The 21115-nt window shown below is 40.7% G+C and overlaps 2 non-coding genes across 2 annotated transcripts; one reads left to right on the top strand and one right to left on the bottom strand.

Moving 5' to 3' along the window:
• Positions 1–2089: 2089 nt before the first annotated feature.
• On the top strand, positions 2090–2193 carry LOC130977241 (small nucleolar RNA R71). The gene has a single exon (XR_009084942.1). It is a non-coding gene; the product is annotated as a small nucleolar RNA R71 (small nucleolar RNA).
• A 5207-nt stretch (positions 2194–7400) lies between these two features.
• On the bottom strand, positions 7401–7508 carry LOC130978501 (small nucleolar RNA R71). The gene has a single exon (XR_009086129.1). It is a non-coding gene; the product is annotated as a small nucleolar RNA R71 (small nucleolar RNA).
• Positions 7509–21115: the final 13607 nt, after the last annotated feature.

The raw sequence follows: 21115 nt of genomic DNA, 5'->3' as shown, positions 1-21115 counted from the left end.
ATCACGTTTTGAGCCATTTCTGGCGTTAAACGCCGGGCTGGTGCCCATTCCTGGCGTTTAACGCCAGGTTTTTACCCTTTTCTGGCGTTTAACGCCAGTCTGGTGCCCCTTTCTGGCGTTAAACGCCCAGAATGGTGCCAGACTGGGCGTTAAACGCCCAATTGCTAGCCTCACTGGCGTTTAAACGCCAGTGGGTTCTTCCTCCAGGGTGTGCTATTTTTCTTCCTGTTTTTCATTCTGTTTTTGCTTTTTCAATTGATTTTGTGTCTTCTTATGATCATCAACCTACAAAAAACATAAAATAACAAAAGAAAATAGTCAAAATATAACATTGGATTGCCTCCCAACAAGCGCTTCTTTAATGTCAGTAGCTTGACAGATGGCTCTCATGGAGCCTCACATTTTCTCAGAGCAATGTTGGAACCTCCCAACACCAAACTTAGAGTTTGAATGTGGGGGTTCAACACCAAACTTAGAGTTTGGTTGTGGCCTCCCAACACCAAACTTAGAGTTTGACTGTGGGGGCTCTGGTTGACTCTGATTTGAGAGAAGCTCTTCATGCTTCCTCTCCATGGTGACAGAGGGATATCCTTGAGCCTTAAACACAAAGGATTCTTCATTCACTTGAATGATCAGTTCGCCTCTATCAACATCAATCACAGCCTTTGCTGTGGCTAGGAAGGGCCTGCCAAGGATGATGGTTTCATCCATGCACTTCCCAGTCTCTAGGACTATGAAATCAGCAGGGATGTAATGGTCTTCAATCTTCACCAAAACATCCTCTACAAGTCCATAGGCCTGTTTTCTTGAGTTGTCTGCCATCTCTAGTGAGATTCTTGCAGCTTGCACCTCAAAGATCCCTAGCTTCTCCATTACAGAGAGAGGCATGAGGTTTATACTTGACCCTAAGTCACACAGAGCCTTCTTGAAGGTCATGGTGCCTATGGTACAAGGTATTGAAAACTTCCCAGGATCTTGTCTCTTTTGAGGCAGTTTCTGCCTAGACAAGTCATCCAGTTTTTTGGTGAGCAAAGGAGGTTCATTCTCCCAAGTCTCATTTCCAAATAACTTGTCATTTAGCTTCATGATTGCTCCAAGGTATTTAGCAACTTGCTCTTCAGTGACATACTCATCCTCTTCAGAGGAAGAATACTCATCAGAGCTCATGAAAGGCAGAAGTAAGTCCAATGGAATCTCTATGGTCTCATTTTGAGCCTCAGATTCCCATGGTTCCTCATTGGGGAACTCAGTGGAGGTCAGTGCACGCCCATTGAGGTCTTCCTCAGTGGCGTTCACTGCCTCTCCTTCTTCTCCAAATTCGGCCATGTTGATGGCCTTGCACTCTCCTTTTGGATTTTCTTCTGTGTTGCTTGGGAGAGTACTAGGAGGGAGTTCAGTAATTTTCTTGCTCAGCTGTCCCACTTGTGCCTCCAAATTCCTAATGGAGGACCGTGTTTCAGTCATGAAACTTTGAGTGGTTTTGATTAGATCATAGACCATGGTTGCTAAGTCAGAGGGGTTCTGCTTAGAATTCTCTGTCTGTTGCTGAGAAGATGATGGAAAAGGCTTGCCATTGCTAAACCTGTTTCTTCCACCATTATTGTTGTTGAAACCTTGTTGAGGTCTCTCTTGATTCTTCCATGAGAAATTTGGATGATTTCTTCATGAAGAATTATTGGTGTTTCCATAGGGTTCTCCTAGGTAATTCACCTCTTCCATTGAAGGGTTCTCAGGATCATAGGCATCTTCTTCAGATGAAGCATCCTTAGTACTGCTTGGTGCATTTTGCATTCCAGACAGACTTTGAGAAATCAAATTGACTTGTTGAGTCAATATCTTGTTCTGAGCCAGAATGGCATTCAGAGCATCAATCTCAAGAACTCCTTTCTTCTGATTAGTCCCATTGTTCACAGGATTCCTTTCAGAAGTGTACATGAATTGGTTATTTGCAACCATTTCAATTAGCTCTTGAGCTTCTGTAGGCGTCTTCTTCAAATGAAGAGATCCTCCAGCAGAGCTATCCAAAGACATCTTGGATAGTTCAGAGAGACCATCATAGAAAATACCTATGATGCTCCATTCAGAAAGCATGTCAGATGGACATTTTCTGATCAATTGTTTGTATCTCTCCCAAGCTTCATAGAGGGATTCTCCATCCTTTTGTCTGAAGGTTTGGACTTCCACTCTAAGCTTACTCAATTTTTGAGGTGGAAAGAACTTTGCCAAGAAGGCATTGACTAGCTTTTCCCATGAGTCCAGGCTTTCTTTAGGTTGTGAGTCCAACCATGTCCTAGCTCTGTCTCTTACAGCAAAAGGGAATAGCATAAGTCTGTAGACCTCAGGGTCAACCCCATTAGTCTTGACAGTGGCACAGATTTGCAAGAATTCAGCTCAAAACTGATGAGGATCTTCCAATGGAAGTCCATGAAACTTGCAATTCTGTTGCATTAGAGAAACTAATTGAGGCTTAAGCTCAAAGTTGTTTGCTCCAATGGCAGGGATAGAGATGCTTCTCCCATAGAAGTCGGGAGTAGGTGCAGTAAAGTCACCCAGCACCTTCCTTGCATTGTATGCATTGTTGTTGTTTTCGGCTGCCATGGGTTCTTCTTCTTTAAAGATTTCTGTTAGGTCCTCTATAGAGAGTTGTGCCTTAGCTTCTCTTAGCTTTCGCTTCAAGGTCCTTTCAGGTTCAGGGTCAGCTTCAACAAGAATGCTTTTGTCTTTGTTCCTGCTCATATGAAAGAGAAGAGAACAAGAAAATATGGAATCCTCTATGTCACAGTATAGAGATTCCTTGAGGTGTCAGAGGAAAAGAAAAGTAGAAGACAGAAGTAGAAAATTCGAACTTATCAAAGAAGAAGGAGTTCGAATTTTTCATTACGGAATAGTGTTAGTCCATAAATAGAAGGATGTTAGAAGAAAGGAAGTAATTTTCGAAAATTAAGTAAAAGAGTTTTTTTTTTTAAAATCATTTTGAAAAATTGATTGATGATTTTCGAAAACTCAAAGTGGAAAAGGAATCAAGTGATTTTTGAAAAAGATTTTTGAAATTAGAAGTCAAAAAGATTTGATTGAAAACTATTTTGAAAAAGATGAGGTTAAGAAGATATGATTGGTTTAAAAAAATGTGATTGGGAGGATATGATTTGAAAACAATTTTAAGAAGATTTGATTTTAAAAATTAATAACTTGGCTATCAAGCAAAGATATGATTCAAACATTAAACCTTTCTCAACAGAAAAGGCAACATACTTGAAATGTTGAATCAAATCATTAATTGATAGCAAGTATCTTTGAAAAAGGAAAGAAATTGATTTTGAAAACATTTGATTGAAAAGATATGATTTGAAAAAGATTTGATTTTGAAAAACTTTGAAAACTTGAAAAAAAAATTGATTTGAAAACAAAATCCTCCCCCTTGTGCCATCCTGGCGTTAAACGCCCAGAATGGTGCACATTCTGGCGTTTAACGCCCAAAACTATACCCTTTTGGGCGTTAAACGCCCAACCAGGTACCCTGGCTGGCTGATGAGCGGATAATTTATACATTTTTTGGCATTGTTTTTAGTATGTTTTTAGTATGATCTAGTTAGTTTTTAGTATATTTTTATTAGTTTTTAGTTAAAATTCACTTTTCTGGACTTTACTATGAGTTTGTGTGTTTTTCTGTGATTTCAGGTATTTTCTGGCTGAAATTGAGGGATCTGAGCAAAAATCTGATTCAGAGACTGAAAAGGACTGCAGATGCTATTGGATTCTGACCTCCCTGCACTCGAAGTGGATTTTCTGGAGCTACAGAAGCCCAATTGGCGCGCTCTCAACGGCGTTGGAAAGTAGACATCCTGGGCTTTCCAGCAATATATGATAGTCCATACTTTGCCCAAGATTTGATGGCCCAAACCGGCGTTCAAATTCACCTCAAGAAATCCCAGCGTTAAACGCTGGAACTGGCACCCAAATGGGAGTTAAACGCCCAAACTGGCATAAAAGCTGGCGTTTAACTCCAAGAAGAGTCTCTACACGAAAATGCTTCATTGCTCAGCCCAAGCACACACCAAGTGGGCCCGGAAGTGGATTTTTATGTCATTTACTCATCTCTGTACACCCTAGGCTACTAGTTTTCTATAAGTAGGACCTTTTGCTATTGTATTGAGATATCGGGGTAGCTATCTTCAGTTTTATGCTATCTTAGATCATTGGGAGGCTGGCCATTCGGCCATGCCTAGACCTTATGCTTATGTATTTTCAACGGTGGAGTTTCTACACACCATAGATTAAGGTGTGGAGCTCTGCTGTACCTCGAGTATTAATGCAATTACTATTGTTCTTCTATTCAATTCCGCTTGTTCTTTGTCCAAGATATCACTTGTTCTTCAACTTAATGAAGGTGATGATCGTCACGGATCATCACCATTCTCACTCATGAACAAAGTGACTGACAACCACTCTTGTTCTACAAGCATCTGAGGCTTAGTGAATATCTCTTGGATTCCTGATAACACGATGCATGGTTGATCGCCTGACAACCGAGTGCTCGCCTGACAAACGAGCCAGCCATTCCGTGAGATCAGAGTCTTCGTGGTATAGGCAAGAACTGATGGCGGCATTCAAGAGAATCCGGAAAGTCTAACCTTGTCTGTGGTATTCTGAGTAGGATTCAATGATTGAATGACTGTGACGTGCTTCAAACTCCTAGCAGGCCAGGGCGTTAGTGACAGACGCAAAAGAATCAATGGATTCTATTCCGGCCTGAACGAGAACCGACAGATGATTAGCCTATGCTGTGACAGAGCATTAAGGACATATTTTCACTGAGAGGATGGGAGGTAGCTGCTGACAACAGTGAAACCCTACACGAGCTTGCCATGGAAAGGAGTAAGAAGGATTGGATGAAGGCAGTAGGAAAGCAGAGAGACGGAAGAGAAGGCATCTTCATACGCTTGTCTGAAGCTCTTACACCAATGATATACATAAGTATCTCTATCTTTATCTTTATGCTTTATTCGTTCATCACTATACCCATTTGAGTCTGCCTGACTGAGATCTACAAGATGACCATAGCTTGCTTCATACCACCAATCTCCGTGGGATCGACCCTTACTCGCGTAAGGTTTATTACTTGGACGACCCAGTGCACTTGCTGGTTAGTTGTGCGAAGTTGTGTTTATGCCATGGTATTGAGCACCAAGTCTTTGGAGCCATTACTAGGGATTGTTTATGTTTTGAAAAGTATTGATCACAATTTCGAGCACCAAGTTTTTGGCGCCGTTGCCGGGGATTGTTCTTGTGTATGGACAACTGACGGTTCATCTTGTTGCTTAGATTAGGCATTTATTTTTTTTCGAAATTCTTGAAGGTGAATTCTAGAGTTTCTTGATGATTTGTTGAAATCTGGCTGGCTGAGAAGCCATGTCTAATTCCATTGGACCGAGGTTTCAACTTATCATCACAAGAGCTTGATGATCTTTATCAATCTTGCTTTTGGAGCAGTGATTTGCTAAGGCTTGGCTGGCCTTTGGCCATGTCTAGTGTTTTAGACCGAAGCTTTCTTTGAAAGCTTGGCTGGCTGTGAAGCCATGTCTAATTCCTGGACCAGAGTCTTAGACTAGCATTGCACTGATTCCTGGAATTCTCATTAAGAATTTTGATATCTTTTTCCACTTAATTTTCGAAAAAAACACAAAAAAATTTATAAAATCATAAAATCCAAAAATATTTCTTGTTTGAGTCTAGAGTCTCATCTTAAGTTTGGTGTCAAATGCATGTTTTTGTTATATTTTTCGAATCCATGCATGTATTTCTTTGTTTTGATCTTTGAATTCTATTGACTTGAGTATCTTTGTGTTTCATATAGTGTCAGTAGTATACAAACTGCTAAGTTTGGTGTCTTGCATGCATTGCTATTTGATTCTTGTTGCATTTTGATTATTAAAAATCCAAAAATATTTTTAATTTGTGTCTTTTCAAGTCAATAATACAAAGAATTGAAGATTCAGAACATACTGCAGAGGAATTATACAGAAAAAGCTGGGCATTCAAAATGCCCAGTGAAGAAGACAGACTGGCGTTTAAACGCCAGCCAGGGTACCTGGTTGGGCGTTTAACGCCCAAAAGGGTGCATTATGGGCGTTAAACGCCAGAATGTATACCATTCTGGGCGTTTAACGCCAGGATGGTGCTAGGAGGAAGATTTTGTTTTCAAAATCAATTTTTTTTCAAGTTTTCAAAGTTTTTCAAAATCAAATCTTTTTCAAATCATATCCTTTCAATCAAATGTTTTCAAAATCAATTTCTTTCCTTTTTTAAAGATACTTACTAACAATTAATGATTTGATTGAACATCTCAAATTTGTTGCCTTTTCTGGTTGAGAAAGGTTTAATGTTTGAATCATATCTTTTCTTGTTAGGCAAGTCATTAATTTTCAAAATCAAATCTTTTTTTTAAAATTGTTTTCAAATCATATCTTTTCAAATTGTTTTCAAATCATATCTTCTCAATCACATCTTTTTAATCACACTTTTTCAAATTAAGTTTTCAATCAAATCCTTTTGACTTCTAATTTCAAATCTTTTCAAAAATCACTTGATTTCTTTTCCACTCTTATTTTCGAAAATCATTAAGTATTTTTCAAAAATGTTTTCAAAATCTTCTAATTAATTTTCGAAAATTACTCCCCTCCTTCTCACATCCTTCTATTATGGAGTACCACTCCTTCTCAATGCACAATTCGAACCTTATCTAATTAAAGTTCGAATTCTTCTTCTCCTTCTTCTTTCTATTTTCTTTTTCCTCTGACACCTCAAGGAATCTCTATACTGTGACATAGAGGATTCCACGTTTCTTGTTCTTTCTTTCATATGAGCAGGAACAAAGACAAAGGCATTCTTGTTGAAGCTGACCCTGAACCCGAAAGACCTTGAAGAGAAAGCTAAGAGAAGCCAAAGCACAACTCTCTGTAGAGGACCTGACCGAATTCTTCAAAGAAGAAGAAGACATGGCAGCCGAAAACAACAACAATGCAAACAATGCAAGGAAGGTGCTGGGTGACTTTACTGCACCTACTCCCGACTTCTATGGGAGAAGCATCTCTATCCCTGCCATTGGAGCAAACAACTTTGAGCTTAAGCCTCAATTAGTTTCTCTAATGCAACAGAATTGCAAATTCCATGGACTTCCAATGGAAGATCCTCATCAGTTCTTAGCTGAGTTTTTGCAAATCTGTGACACAGTCAAGACCAATGGGGTAGACCCTGAGGTCTATAGACTGATGCTATTCCCTTTTGCTGTAAGAGACAGAGCTAGAATATGGTTGGACTCTCAACCTAAAGAAAGCCTGGACTCTTGGGAAAAGCTAGTCAATGCCTTCTTGGCAAAGTTCTTTCCACCACAAAGATGGAGTAAGCTTAGAGTGGAGGTCCAAACCTTCAAACAGAAGGATGGAGAATCCCTCTATGAAGCTTGGGAAAGATACAAACAATTAATCAGATAATGTCCCTCTGACATGCTTTCTGAATGGAGCATCATAGGTATTTTCTATGATGGTCTCTCTGAACTATCTAAGATGTCCTTGGATAGCTCTGCTGGAGGATCTCTTCATCTGAAGAAGACGCCTACAGAGGCTCAAGAGCTAATTGAAATGGTTGCAAATAACCAATTCATGTACACTTCTGAAAGGAATCCTGTGAACAATGGGACTAGTCAGAAGAGAGGAGTTCTTGAGATTAACACTCTGAATGCCATACTGGCTCAGAACAAGATATTGACTCAGCAAGTCAATTTGATTTCTCAAAGTCTGTCTGGAATGCAAAATGCACCTGGCAGTACTAAGGAAGCTTCATCTGAGGAAGAAGCCTATGATCCTGAAAACCCTTCAATGGAGGAGGTGAATTACCTAGGAGAACCCTATGGAAACACCTATAATTCTTCATGGAGAAATCACCCAAATTTCTCATGGAAGAATCAGAGAGACCTCAACAAGGTTTCAATAACAATAATGGTGGAAGAAACAGGCTTGGCAATAACAAGCCTTTTCCATCATCTTCTCAGCAACAGACAGAGAGTTCTAAGCAGAATACCTCTGACTTAGCAACAATGGTCTCTGATCTAATCAAAACCACTCAAAGTTTCATGAATGAAACAAGGTCCTCCATCAGAAATTTGGAAGGACAAGTGGGACAGCTGAGCAAGAAAATTACTAAACTCCCTCCTAGCACTCTCCCAAGTAATACAAAAGAAATCCAAAAGGAGAGTGCAAAGCCATAACCATGGCCGAATATGGAGAGGAAAGAGAGGAGGTGGACGCCACTGAGGAAGACTTCAATGGGCGTGCACCAATCTCCTCTGAGTTCCCCAATAAGGAACCATGGGAATCTGAGGCTCAAATGAGACCATAGAGATTCCATTGGACTTACTTCTGCCTTTCATGAGCTCTGATGAGTATTCTTCCTCTGAAGAGGATGAGTATGTCATGAAGAGCAAGTTGCTAAATACCTTGGAGCAATCATGAAGCTAAATGACAAGTTATTCGGAAATGAGACTTGGGAAGATGAACCTCCCTTGCTCACCAAAGAACTGGATGACTTGTCTAGGCAAAAATTACCTCAAAAGAGACAAGATCCTGGGAAGTTTTCCATACCTTGTACCATAGGCACCATGACCTTCAAGAAGGCCCTGTGTGACTTAGGGTCAAGTGTGAACCTCATGCCTCTCTCTGTAATGGAGAAGCTAGGGATCTTTGAGGTACAAGCTGCAAAAATCTCACTAGAGATGGCAGACAACTCAAGAAAACAAGCTTATGGACTTGTAGAGAATGTTTTGGTTAAGATTGAGGACCATTACATCCCTACTGATTTCATAGTCCTAGAGACTGGGAAGTGCATGGATGAATCCATCATCCTTGGCAGACCCTTCCTAGCCACAGCAAAGGCTGTGATTGATGTTGATAGAGGTGAACTAATCATTCAAGTGAATAAAGAATCCTTTGTGTTTAAGGCTCAAGGATATCCCTCTGTCACCATGGAGAGGAAGCATGAAGAGCTTCTCTCAAATCAGAGACAAACAGAGCCCCCACGGTCAAACTTTAAGTTTGGTGTTGGGAGGCCACAACCAAACTCTAAGTTTGGTGTTGAACCCCCACATTCAAACTCTAAGTTTGGTGTTGGAAGGTTCCAACATTGCTCTGAGTATCTGTGAGGCTCCATGAGAGCCCTCTGTCAAGCTACTGACATTAAAGAAGCGCTTGTTGGGAGGCAACCCAATGACTATATTTTATATATTTCTCTTTGTTATTTTATGTTTTTTGTAGGTTGATGATCATAAGAAGTCACAAAATCCATTGAAAAAGCAAAAACAGAATGAAAAACAGGAAGAAAAACAGCACACCTTGGAGGAAGAATTCACTGGCGTTTAAACGCCAGTGAAGCTAGCATTTGGGCGTTTAACGCCCAGTCTGGCACCATTCTGGGCGTTTAACGCCAGAAAGGGGCACCAGACTGGCGTTAAACGCCAGAAAAGGGCTAGAACCTGGCGTTAAACGCCAGGAATGGGCACCAGCCCGGCGTTTAACGCCAGAAATAGCTCAAAACGTGATTTTGAGCAACATTTGGTGCAGGGATGACTTTTCCTTGACACCACAGGATCTGTGGACCCCACAGGACCCCACCACCACTCTCTCTCTTCTTCCCCCATTCACCAATCACCTCAACACCTCTTCCCCAAAAACCCTTCACCTATCAAATCCCATCTTTCTCTTCACCACTCACATCCATCCTTCATAAAACCCCACCAACCTCACCCTTCAAATTCAAACCACTTTCCCTCCCAAACCCACCCATAATGGCCGAACCTCATCTCCCCTCTCTCCTATATAAACCCTTCTTCACCCCTTCATTTTCACACAACCTAAACAACACTTCTCCCCCTCTTTGGCCGAATACACCACCATCTCCCTCTTCCTCATTTCTTCTTCTTCTACTCTCTTCTTTCTTCTTTGCTCGAGACGAACAACCATTTTAAGTTTGGTGTGGTAAAAGCGTTGCTTTTTCGTTTTCCATAACCATTATGGCATCCAAGGCCGAAGAAACCTCTAGAAAGAGGAAAGGGAAGGCAAAAGCTTCCACATCCGAGTCATGGGAGATGGATAGATTCATCTCAAGGGTGCATCAAGACCACTTCTATGAAGTTGTGGCCTTGAAGAAGGTGATCCCCGAGGTCCCCTTTTCACTCAAAAAGGGTGAATATCCGGAGATCCGCCATGAGATCCAAAGAAGAGGTTGGGTAGTACTTACCAACCCCATTCAACAAGTCGGAATCTTGATGGTTCAAGAGTTCTATGCCAATGCATGGATCACAAAGAACCATGATCAAAGTATGAACCCGGATCCAAAGAATTATCTTACTATGGTTCGGGGGAAATACTTGGATTTTAGTCCGGAAAGTGTAAGGTTGGCATTCAATTTGCCTATGATGCAAGGAGATGAACATCCTTACACTAGAAGGGTCAACTTTGATCAAAGGTTGGACCAAGTCCTCACAGTCATATGTGAAGAGGGCGCACAATGGAAGAGAGATTCAAGAGGCAAGCCGGTTCAATTAAGAAGGCATGACCTCAAGCCCATGGCTAGAGGATGGTTGGAGTTCATTCAACGCTCAATCATTCCACTAGCAACCGGTCCGAAGTTACTCTAGACCGGGCCATCATGATTCATAGCATCATGATTGGAGAAGAGTGGAAGTTCATGAGGTTATAGCCCAAGAACTCTATAAAGTGGCGGACAAGTCTTCCACCTTGGCAAGGCTAGCCTTTCCTCATCTCATTTGTCACCTCTGTTATTCAGTTGGAGTTGACATAGAAGGAGATACCCCCATTGATGAGGACAAGCCCATCACCAAGAAAAGGATGGAGCACACAAGAGACCCCTCTCATCAAGAGATCCCTGAGATGCCTCAAGGGATGCACTTCCCTCCACAAGACTATTGGGAGCAAGTAAACACCTCCCTAGGAGAATTGAGTTCCAACATGGGACAACTAAGGGTGGAGCATCAAGAACACTCCATTCTCCTCCATGAAATTAGAGAAGATCAAAGAATCATGAGAGAGGAGCAACAAAGGCAAGGAAGAGACATTGAGGAGCTCAAGCACTCCATAGGATCTTCAAGAGGAAGAAAGAGTCGCCATCACTAAGGTGGACCCGTTCTTTGATTTCCTTGCTCTTTATTCTTCTGTTTTTCGAATTCTATGCTTATGTTTATCCATGTTTGTGTCTTGTGATCATTAGTGTCTTAGTGTCTATGCCTTAAAGTTATGAATGTCCTATGAATCCATCACCTTTCTTGAATAAAAACGTGCTTAATTGAAAAGGAAAGAATTGCATGAATTCTGAATTTTATAGCAGTTTAATTATTTTGATGTGGTGGCAACACTTTTGTTCTCTGAATGTATGCTTGAACAGTGCATATGTCTTTTGAATTTGTGGTTCATGAATGTTGGCTCTTGAAAGAATGATGAAAAAGGAGACATGTTACTGAGGATCTGAAAAATCATAAAAATGATTCTTGAAGCAAGAAAAAGCAGTGAATACAAAAAAAAAAGAGAGGAAGCAAGCGAAAAAAAAAAAGAGAGAGAAAAACCGAAAAAAAAGGGAGAAAAGAAAGAAAAAGAAAGAAATAAAGTTGTGATCCAAGGCAATAAGAGTGTGCTTAAGAACCCTGGACACCTCTAATTGGGGACTTTAGCAAGCTGAGTCACAATCTGAAAAGGATCACCCAATTATGTGTCTGTGGCATGTATGTATCCGGTGGTAATACTGGAAGACAGAGTGCTTTGGGCCACGGCCAAGACTCAGAGGAAAAGAAAAGTAGAAGACAGAAGTAGAAAATTCGAACTTATCAAAGAAGAAGGAGTTCGAATTTTTCATTAAGGAATAGTGTTAGTCCATAAATAGAAGGATGTTAGAAGAAAGGAAGTAATTTTCGAAAATTAAGTAAAAGAGTTTTTTTTTTTAAAATCATTTTGAAAAATTGATTGATGATTTTCGAAAACTCAAAGTGGAAAAGGAATCAAGTGATTTTTGAAAAAGATTTTTGAAATTAGAAGTCAAAAAGATTTGATTGAAAACTATTTTGAAAAAGATGAGGTTAAGAAGATATGATTGGTTTAAAAAAAATGTGATTGGGAGGATATGATTTGAAAACAATTTTAAGAAGATTTGATTTTAAAAATTAATAACTTGGCTATCAAGCAAAGATATGATTCAAACATTAAACCTTTCTCAACAGAAAAGGCAACATACTTGAAATGTTGAATCAAATCATTAATTGATAGCAAGTATCTTTAAAAAAGGAAAGAAATTGATTTTGAAAACATTTGATTGAAAAGATATGATTTGAAAAAGATTTGATTTTGAAAAACTTTGAAAACTTGAAAAAAAAATTGATTTGAAAACAAAATCCTCCCCCTTGTGCCATCCTGGCGTTAAACGCCCAGAATGGTGCACATTCTGGCGTTTAACGCCCAAAACTATACCCTTTTGGGCGTTAAACGCCCAACCAGGTACCCTGGCTGGCTGATGAGCGGATAATTTATACACTTTTTGGCATTGTTTTTAGTATGTTTTTAGTATGGTCTAGTTAGTTTTTAGTATATTTTTATTAGTTTTTAGTTAAAATTCACTTTTCTGGACTTTACTATGAGTTTGTGTGTTTTTCTGTGATTTCAGGTATTTTCTGGCTGAAATTGAGGGATCTGAGCAAAAATCTGATTCAGAGACTGAAAAGGACTGCAGATGCTGTTGGATTCTGACCTCCCTGCACTCGAAGTGGATTTTCTGGAGCTACAGAAGCCCAATTGGCGCGCTCTCAACGGCGTTGGAAAGTAGACATCCTGGGCTTTCCAGCAATATATGATAGTCCATACTTTGCCCAAGATTTGATGGCCCAAACTGGCGTTCAAAGTCACCTCAAGAAATCCCAGCGTTAAACGCTGGAACTGGCACCCAAATGGGAGTTAAACGCCCAAACTGGCATAAAAGCTGGCGTTTAACTCCAAGAAGAGTCTCTACACGAAAATGCTTCATTGCTCAGCCCAAGCACACACCAAGTGGGCCCGGAAGTGGATTTTTATGTCATTTACTCATCTGTACACCCTAGGCTACTAGTTTTCTATAAGTAGGACCTTTTGCTATTGTATTGAGATATCGGGGTAGCTATCTTCATTTTTATGCTATCTTAGATCATTGGGAGGCTGGCCATTCGGCCATGCCTAGACCTTATGCTTATGTATTTTCAACGGTGGAGTTTCTACACACCATAGATTAAGGTGTGGAGCTCTGTTGTACCTCGAGTATTAATGCAATTACTATTGTTCTTCTATTCAATTCCGCTTGTTCTTTGTCCAAGATATCACTTGTTCTTCAACTTAATGAAGGTGATGATCGTCACGGATCATCACCATTCTCACTCATGAACAAAGTGACTGACAACCACTCTTGTTCTACAAGCATCTGAGGCTTAGTGAATATCTCTTGGATTCCTGATAACACGATGCATGGTTGATCGCCTGACAACCGAGTGCTCGCCTAACAAACGAGCCAGCCATTCCGTGAGATCAGAGTCTTCGTGGTATAGGCAAGAACTGATGGCGGCATTCAAGAGAATCCAGAAGGTCTAACCTTGTCTGTGGTATTCTGAGTAGGATTCAATGATTGAATGACTGTGACGTGCTTCAAACTCCTAGCAGGCCAGGGCGTTAGTGACAGACGCAAAAGAATCAATGGATTCTATTCCGGCCTGAACGAGAACCGACAGATGATTAGCCTATGCTGTGACAGAGCATCAGGGACGTATTTTCACTGAGAGGATGGGAGGTAGCTGCTGACAACAGTGAAACCCTACACGAGCTTGCCATGGAAAGGAGTAAGAAGGATTGGATGAAGGCAGTAGGAAAGCAGAGAGACGGAAGAGAAGGCATCTTCATACGCTTGTCTGAAGCTCTTACACCAATGATATACATAAGTATCTCTATCTTTATCTTTATGCTTTATTCGTTCATCACTATACCCATTTGAGTCTGCCTGACTGAGATCTACAAGATGACCATAGCTTGCTTCATACCACCAATCTCCGTGGGATCGACCCTTACTCGCGTAAGGTTTATTACTTGGACGACCCAGTGCACTTGCTGGTTAGTTGTGCGAAGTTGTGTTTATGCCATGGTATTGAGCACCAAGTCTTTGGAGCCATTACTAGGGATTGTTTATGTTTTGAAAAGTATTGATCACAATTTCGAGCACCACTGGCGTTTAAACGCCAGTCTGTCCTTCTTCACTGGTCGTTTTGAACGCCCAGCTTTTTCTGTGCAATTCCTCTGCTGTATGTTTTGAATCTTCAATTCTCTGTATTGTTGACTTGAGAAGACACAAATTAAAAATATTTTTGGATTTTTTATAATGAGGAATAATCAAAATGCAACTAAATTCAAATAACAATGCATGCAAGACACCAAACTTAGCAGTTTGTATACTACTGACACTAATGAGAATGCATATGAGACACACAAAACACTCAAGTCAAGAGAATTTAAAGATTAGAGTAAGAAATCATCAATAACATCTTGAAGATCCTTAAGACACATGAATGAATGCATGCAATTGACACCAAACTTAAGATGAGACACTAGACTCAAACAAGAAACATAAAATATTTTTGGTTTTTATGATTTTGTAATTTTTTTGTGCTTTTTCGAAAATTATATGGAAAAGAAAAACAAAGGTATCAAAATTCTTAATGAGAATTCCAGGAATCATGCAATGTTAGTCTAAAGCTTTAGTCTAAAGGAATTAGACATGGCTAGCCAAGCTTCAGCAGGACATTGCATTCAAGAGCTAAATTGATGAGAATCAATCAGCTTTGGTGATGATAAGAACATCACCTTGAAACACTAGAATTCATTCTTAAGAACTCTGAAAAAAAAATACCTAATCTAAGCAACAAGATGAACCGTCAGTTGTCCATACACAAAACAATCCCCGGCAACGGCGCCAAAAACTTGGTGCGCGAAATTGTGATCACTACACAATTTTGCACAACTAACCAGCAAGTGCACTGGGTCGTCCAAGTAATACCTTACGCGAGTAAGGGTCGATCCCATTTGATTGTTGGTATGAAGCAAGCTATGGTCACCTTGTAAATCTTAGTCAGGCAGACTCAAATGGGTATAGTGATATACGAATAAAGCATAAAGATAAAGATAGAGGTACTTATGTAATTCATTGGTAGGAACTTCAGATAAGCGTATGAAGATGCCTTCCCTTCCGTCTCTCTGCTTTCCTACTGTCTTCATCCAATCCTTCTTACTCCTTTCCATGGCAAGCTCATGTAGGGTTTCACCGTTGTCAGTGGCTACCTCCCATCCTCTCAGTGAAAATGTTCCTATGCTCTGTCACAGCATATGGCTAATCAGCTGTCGGTTCTCGGTCAGGCCGGAATAGAATCCAGTGATTCTTTTGCGTCTGTCACTAACGCCCTGCCTGCTAGGAGTTTGAAGCACGTCACAGTCATTCAATCATTGAATCCTACTCAGAATACCACAGACAAGGTTAGACCTTCCGGATTCTCTTGAATGTCGCCATCAGTTCTCGCCTATACCACGAAGATTCCAGTTAAAGAATCCAAGAGATAAACACTAGAGCCTTGTTTACTTGTAGAACAGAAGTGGTTGTCAGTCACTTTGTTCATAAGTGAGAATGATGATGAGTGTCACGGATCATCACATTCATCAAGTTGAAGAACAAGTGATATCTTGGACAAAGAACAAGCGGAATTGAATAGAAGAACAATAGTAATTGCATTAATACTCGAGGTACAGCAGAGCTCCACACCTTAATCTATGGTGTGTAGAAACTCCACCGTTGAAAATACATAAGAACAAGGTCTAGGCATGGCCGAATGGCCAGCCTCCCAAAGTGAGTTCAATCATAAAAACATGATCAAAAGCTCTCTAATACAATAGCAAAAGGTCCTACTTAGAAAACTAGTAGCCTAGGGTGTACAGAGATGAGTAAATGACATAAAAATCCACTTCCGGGCCCACTTGGTGTGTGCTTGGGCTGAGCAATGAAGAAATTTCGTGTAGAGACTCTTCTTGGAGTTAAACGCCAGCTTTTATGCCAGTTTGGGCGTTTAACTCCCATTTAGGTGCCAGTTCCGGCGTTTAACGCTGGAATTTCTGAGGGTGACTTTGAACGCCGGTTTGGGCCATCAAATCTTGGGCAAAGTATGGACTATCATATATTGCTGGAAAGCCCAGGATGTCTAATTTCCAACGCCGTTGAGAGCGCGCCAATTGGGCTTCTGTAGCTCCAGAAAATCCACTTCGAGTGCATAGAGGTCAGAATCCAACAGCATCTGCAGTCCTTTTCAGTCTCTGGATCAGATTTTTGCTCAGGTCCCTCAATTTCAGCCAGAAAATACCTGAAATCACAGAAAAACACACAAACTCATAGTAAAGTCCAGGAAAGTGAATTTTAACTAAAAACTAATAAAAATATACTAAAAACTAACTAGATCATACTAAAAACATACTAAAAACAATGCCAAAAAGGGTACAAATTATCCGCTCATCAATGAGCGCTGATATTATTGACTCTTTAGTGGAAGAGATCAATATGACTGAGAGTCTCGAATCTGAGCTTGAGGATATCTTTAAAGATGTTCAGCCTAACCTGCAGGAACCAGAGGAAATAAAAGAACCTCTAAAAATTCCTCAGGAAGAGGATAAACCTCCTAGACCCGAGCTTAAGCCACTACCACCATCCTTGAAGTATGTATTTCTGGGAGAAGGTGACACTTTTCCAGTGATCATAAGCTCTGCTTTAAACTCACAGGAAGAGGAAGCACTAATTCAAGTGCTAAGGACACATAAGACAGCTCTTGGGTTGTCCATAAGTGATCTTAAGGGCATTAGCCCAGCAAGATGCATGCACAAGATCCTATTGAAAGATAATGCCAAGCCAGTGGTTCAACCACAGAGACGGCTAAATCCAACCATGAAGGAGGTGGTGCACAAAGAGGTCACTAAGTTACTAGAGGCTGGGATTATTTATCCTATTTCTGATAGCCCCTGGGCGAGCCCTGTCCAAGTTGTCCCCAAGAAGGGAGGCATGACAGTGGTTCATAATGAAAAGAATGAACTGGTTCCCATAAGAACAGTTACAGGGTGGCGTATGTGTATTGACTACAGAAGGCTCAATACAGCCACCAGAAAGGATCATTTTCCTTTACCATTCATAGACCAATTGCTAGAAAGACTAGCTGGTCATGATTATTACTGCTTTTTGGATGGCTATTCAGGTTACAACCAAATTACAGTAGATCCTCAGGACCAAGAGAAAACAGCATTCACTTGCCCTTCTGGCATGTTTGCCTACAGAAGAATGCCTTTTGGTCTGTGTAATGCACCTGCAACTTTTTAGAGATGCATGCTATCCATCTTCTCTGATATGGTAGAGAAGTTCCTGAAAGACTTCATGGATGACTTCTCAGTATATGGAGACTCATTCAGCTTCTGTCTTAATCATCTAGCACTTGTCCTGAAAAGGTGCCAAGAGACTAACCTGGTCTAAAACTGGGAGAAATGTCACTTTATGGTGACTGAAGGAATTGTCCTTGGACACAAAATTTCAGGCAAGGGAATAGAGGTGGATCAAGCAAAGATAGAAGTAATTGAAAAATTACCACCACCTACCAATGTTAAAGCAATCAGAAGCTTTCTAGGGCATGCAGGATTTTACAGAAGGTTCATAAAGGACTTTTCAAAAATTGCAAAACCTCTAAGCAACCTACTAGCTGCTAACATGCCATTTGTGTTTGACACAGAGTGTCTGCAGGCGTTTGAGACCCTGAAAGCCAAGCTGGTCACAGCACCAGTCATCTCTGCACCAGATTGGACATTACCATTTGAACTAATGTGTGATGCCAGTGACCATGCCATTGGTGCAGTGTTGGGACAGAGGCACAACAAGCTTCTGCACGTCATTTATTATGCTAGCCGTGTTCTAAATAATGCACAGAAGAATTATAGAACCACAGAAAAAGAGTTACTTGCAGTGGTTTATGCCATTGACAAGTTTAGGTCCTACTTAGTAGGGTCAAAAGTGATTGTGTACACTGACCATGCTGCTCTTAAATACTTACTCACAAAGCAGGATTCAAAACCCAGGCTCATAAGGTGGGTGTTGCTTCTGCAAGAGTTTGATATAGAAATAAGAGACAGGAAAGGGACAGAGAACCAGGTAGCTGATCATCTGTCCCAGATAGAACCAGTAGCTGGGGCGTCCCTCCCCTCTACTAAGATCTCTGATACCTTTTCCGATGAGCAACTCTTTGCCATTCAGGAAGCTCCATGGTTTGCAGACATTGCAAACTATAAAGCTGTGAGGTTCATACCCCAGGAGTACAGCAGAGTGCAAAGAAAAAAATTAATTTCAGATGCCAAGTACTACCTATGGGATGAACCATATCTCTTTAAGAGATGTGCAGACGGAATGATCCGCAGATGTGTACCTAGAGAGGAAGCACGGAGGATCCTATGGCATTGTCATGGATCGCAGTATGGGGGACATTTTAGAAGTGAGCGAACAGCCACTAAGGTCCTCCAATGTGGCTTCTACTGGCCTACTCTCTATAAGGATGCCCGAGAGTTTGTGCGTAACTGTGACAGTTGCGAAAGAGCTGGTAACTTGCCTCATGGTTACGCCATGCCTCAACAAAGGATCTTAGAGATTGAGTTGTTTGATGTATGGGGTATTGACTTCATGGGTCCCTTCCCACCATCATACTCAAACACTTATATTCTGGTAGCAGTAGACTATGTATCTAAATGGGTGGAAGCAATTGCCACTCCCAATAACGATACTAAGACCGTGCTGAAATTTCTCCAGAAACACATCTTCAGCAGGTTTGGTGTTCCCAGAGTACTAATCAGTGATGGGGGTACTCATTTCTGCAATAAATAGCTGTACTCTGCTATGGTCCAATATGGAATTAGCCACAAAGTAGCAACTCCATATCATCCACAGACAAATGGGCAAGCTGAAGTCTCTAACAGAAAGTTAAAAAGAATCCTGGAACGGATTGTTATTGCCCGTAGAAAAGATTGGGCAAAGAGCTTGGATGATGCTCTGTGGGCATACAGAACAGCATTCAAGACTCCTATAGGAACCTCTCCATACCAACTTATGTATGGGAAGGCCTGTCATCTGCCTGTGGAACTGGAACATAAAGCCTACTGGGCAACCAGATTCCTAAACATGGATGCTAAGTTAGCCGGTGAAAAAAGATTGCTCCAGCTAAATGAGCTAGAGGAGTTCAGACTCAGTGCCTTTGAAAATGCAAAAATTTATAAGGAAAAGGCAAAGAAGTGGCATGACAAGAAGTTGTCATCCAGAGTCTTTGAGCCAGGACAAAAAGTTCTGCTCTTCAACTCTAGGCTCAGACTATTCCCAAGAAAACTTAAATCCCGGTGGAGGGGTCCGTATGTGATTACAGGAGTGTTACCATATGGATATATTGAGCTTCAAGATATTGATTCTAATAAAAAGTTCATTGTTAATGGACAGAGGATCAAACATTATCTTGAAAGCAATTTTGAGCAAGAATTCTCAAAACTGAGGCTTGAATGAAGCACAGTAAAGGTCCAGCTAAAGACAATAAAGAAGCGCTTGCTGGGAGGCAACCCAGCTATTAGCAGGTGATTTATTTTACTTAATAGAATACTGACATACATTCTTCAAGGTTGATCATCAAAATTGAAGGAATTCACAGAGTTACAGAAGGATTCAGTGCAAAAAGCAGAGAAAAGGAGTTTGCTGGCAAGAAAACGCCAGTAAAGGGTACTCTGGGCGTTAAACGCCAGAATGGATATCATTCTGGGCGTTTAACGCCAGTAAAGGTACCATTTTGGGCGTTAAACGCCAGAATGGGTACCATTCTGGGCGTTTAATGCCAGGATTGCAGCATCCTGGGCGTTTAGCAAAACGCCCAGTGATGAAGGGGTTTCTGGCGTTTAACACCAGCCAGGGTACCTGGCTGGGCGTTAAACGCCCATAATGGCCAATATTTGGGCGTTAAACGCCAGAATGGATACCATTCTGGGCGTTTAACGCCAGAAAGGTAGGGGACAGAGATTTTGTTTTCCACTTCAAATTTTTTCAAACTTTCTTGTTTTGATCCATAATTTTCTGCATAAACACATTACAAACTTTCATCATTCACCTTTAAATTTCAAAAATTAAACAATTTTCCAAATCATTTTCAAATCTCTTTTAAATCCTTTCCAAATCTTCTTCAAAAACTCAAATATCTTCTCAAATTCTTTCCATATTTTCTTAAATCTCCTTCAAAATTTTTGAAATCTCTCCCCCTCCCTTATAAATACACGTTCGGCCATCCCCCTCTCCCCACCATTCGAATTTCCTCTCCTCCTCTCTCTCCTCTTTCCTTTCTTTTGCTTGAGGGCAAGCAAACCTCTAAGTTTGGTGTGCTTTTCCGTGATCACTAAGCCAAGATTTATCAAGATCATGGCTCCTAAGGGAAAACAAACCAATTCCAAAGGCAAGAAAGAGAATAATCCAAAGAATCTTTGGAATCAAGAGAAGTTCTTAACCAAAGAACATGCAGACCATTACCACAAAATAATGGGTCTGAGGTCAGTGATCCCGGAAGTCAGATTCGATCTAAAAGAAGAAGAATATTCGGAGATCCATGAGCAAATTCGAAACAGAGGATGGGAAGTTCTAACCAACCCTGAGACAAAGGTTGGAAGAAACATGGTTCAGGAATTCTACTCAAATCTGTGGCTGACAGATAAGCAGAGAATGACTGGAACTGCTTTTCATACCTACAGAACCATGGTCAGAGGGAGAATTATTTACTTCTATCTGGACAAAATAAGAGAGGTCTTCAAATTGCCTCAACTACAAGATGATCCTGAATCCTTTAATAGGAGAATGGTGAGAGTAGATAAGGGGTTGGATCAAGTTCTAGAGGACATATGCCTCCCTGGAACTAAGTGGACAACCAATTCAAAAGGTGTCCCAAACCAACTCAAAAAGGGAGATC

This window comes from Arachis stenosperma, chromosome 4 (assembly GCF_014773155.1).
Source record: "Arachis stenosperma cultivar V10309 chromosome 4, arast.V10309.gnm1.PFL2, whole genome shotgun sequence".
Classification (NCBI taxonomy): domain Eukaryota; kingdom Viridiplantae; phylum Streptophyta; class Magnoliopsida; order Fabales; family Fabaceae; genus Arachis; species Arachis stenosperma.
The sequence above is the reverse complement of the archived record's forward strand: the minus strand, read 5'-3'. Positions and strand labels throughout refer to the sequence as shown.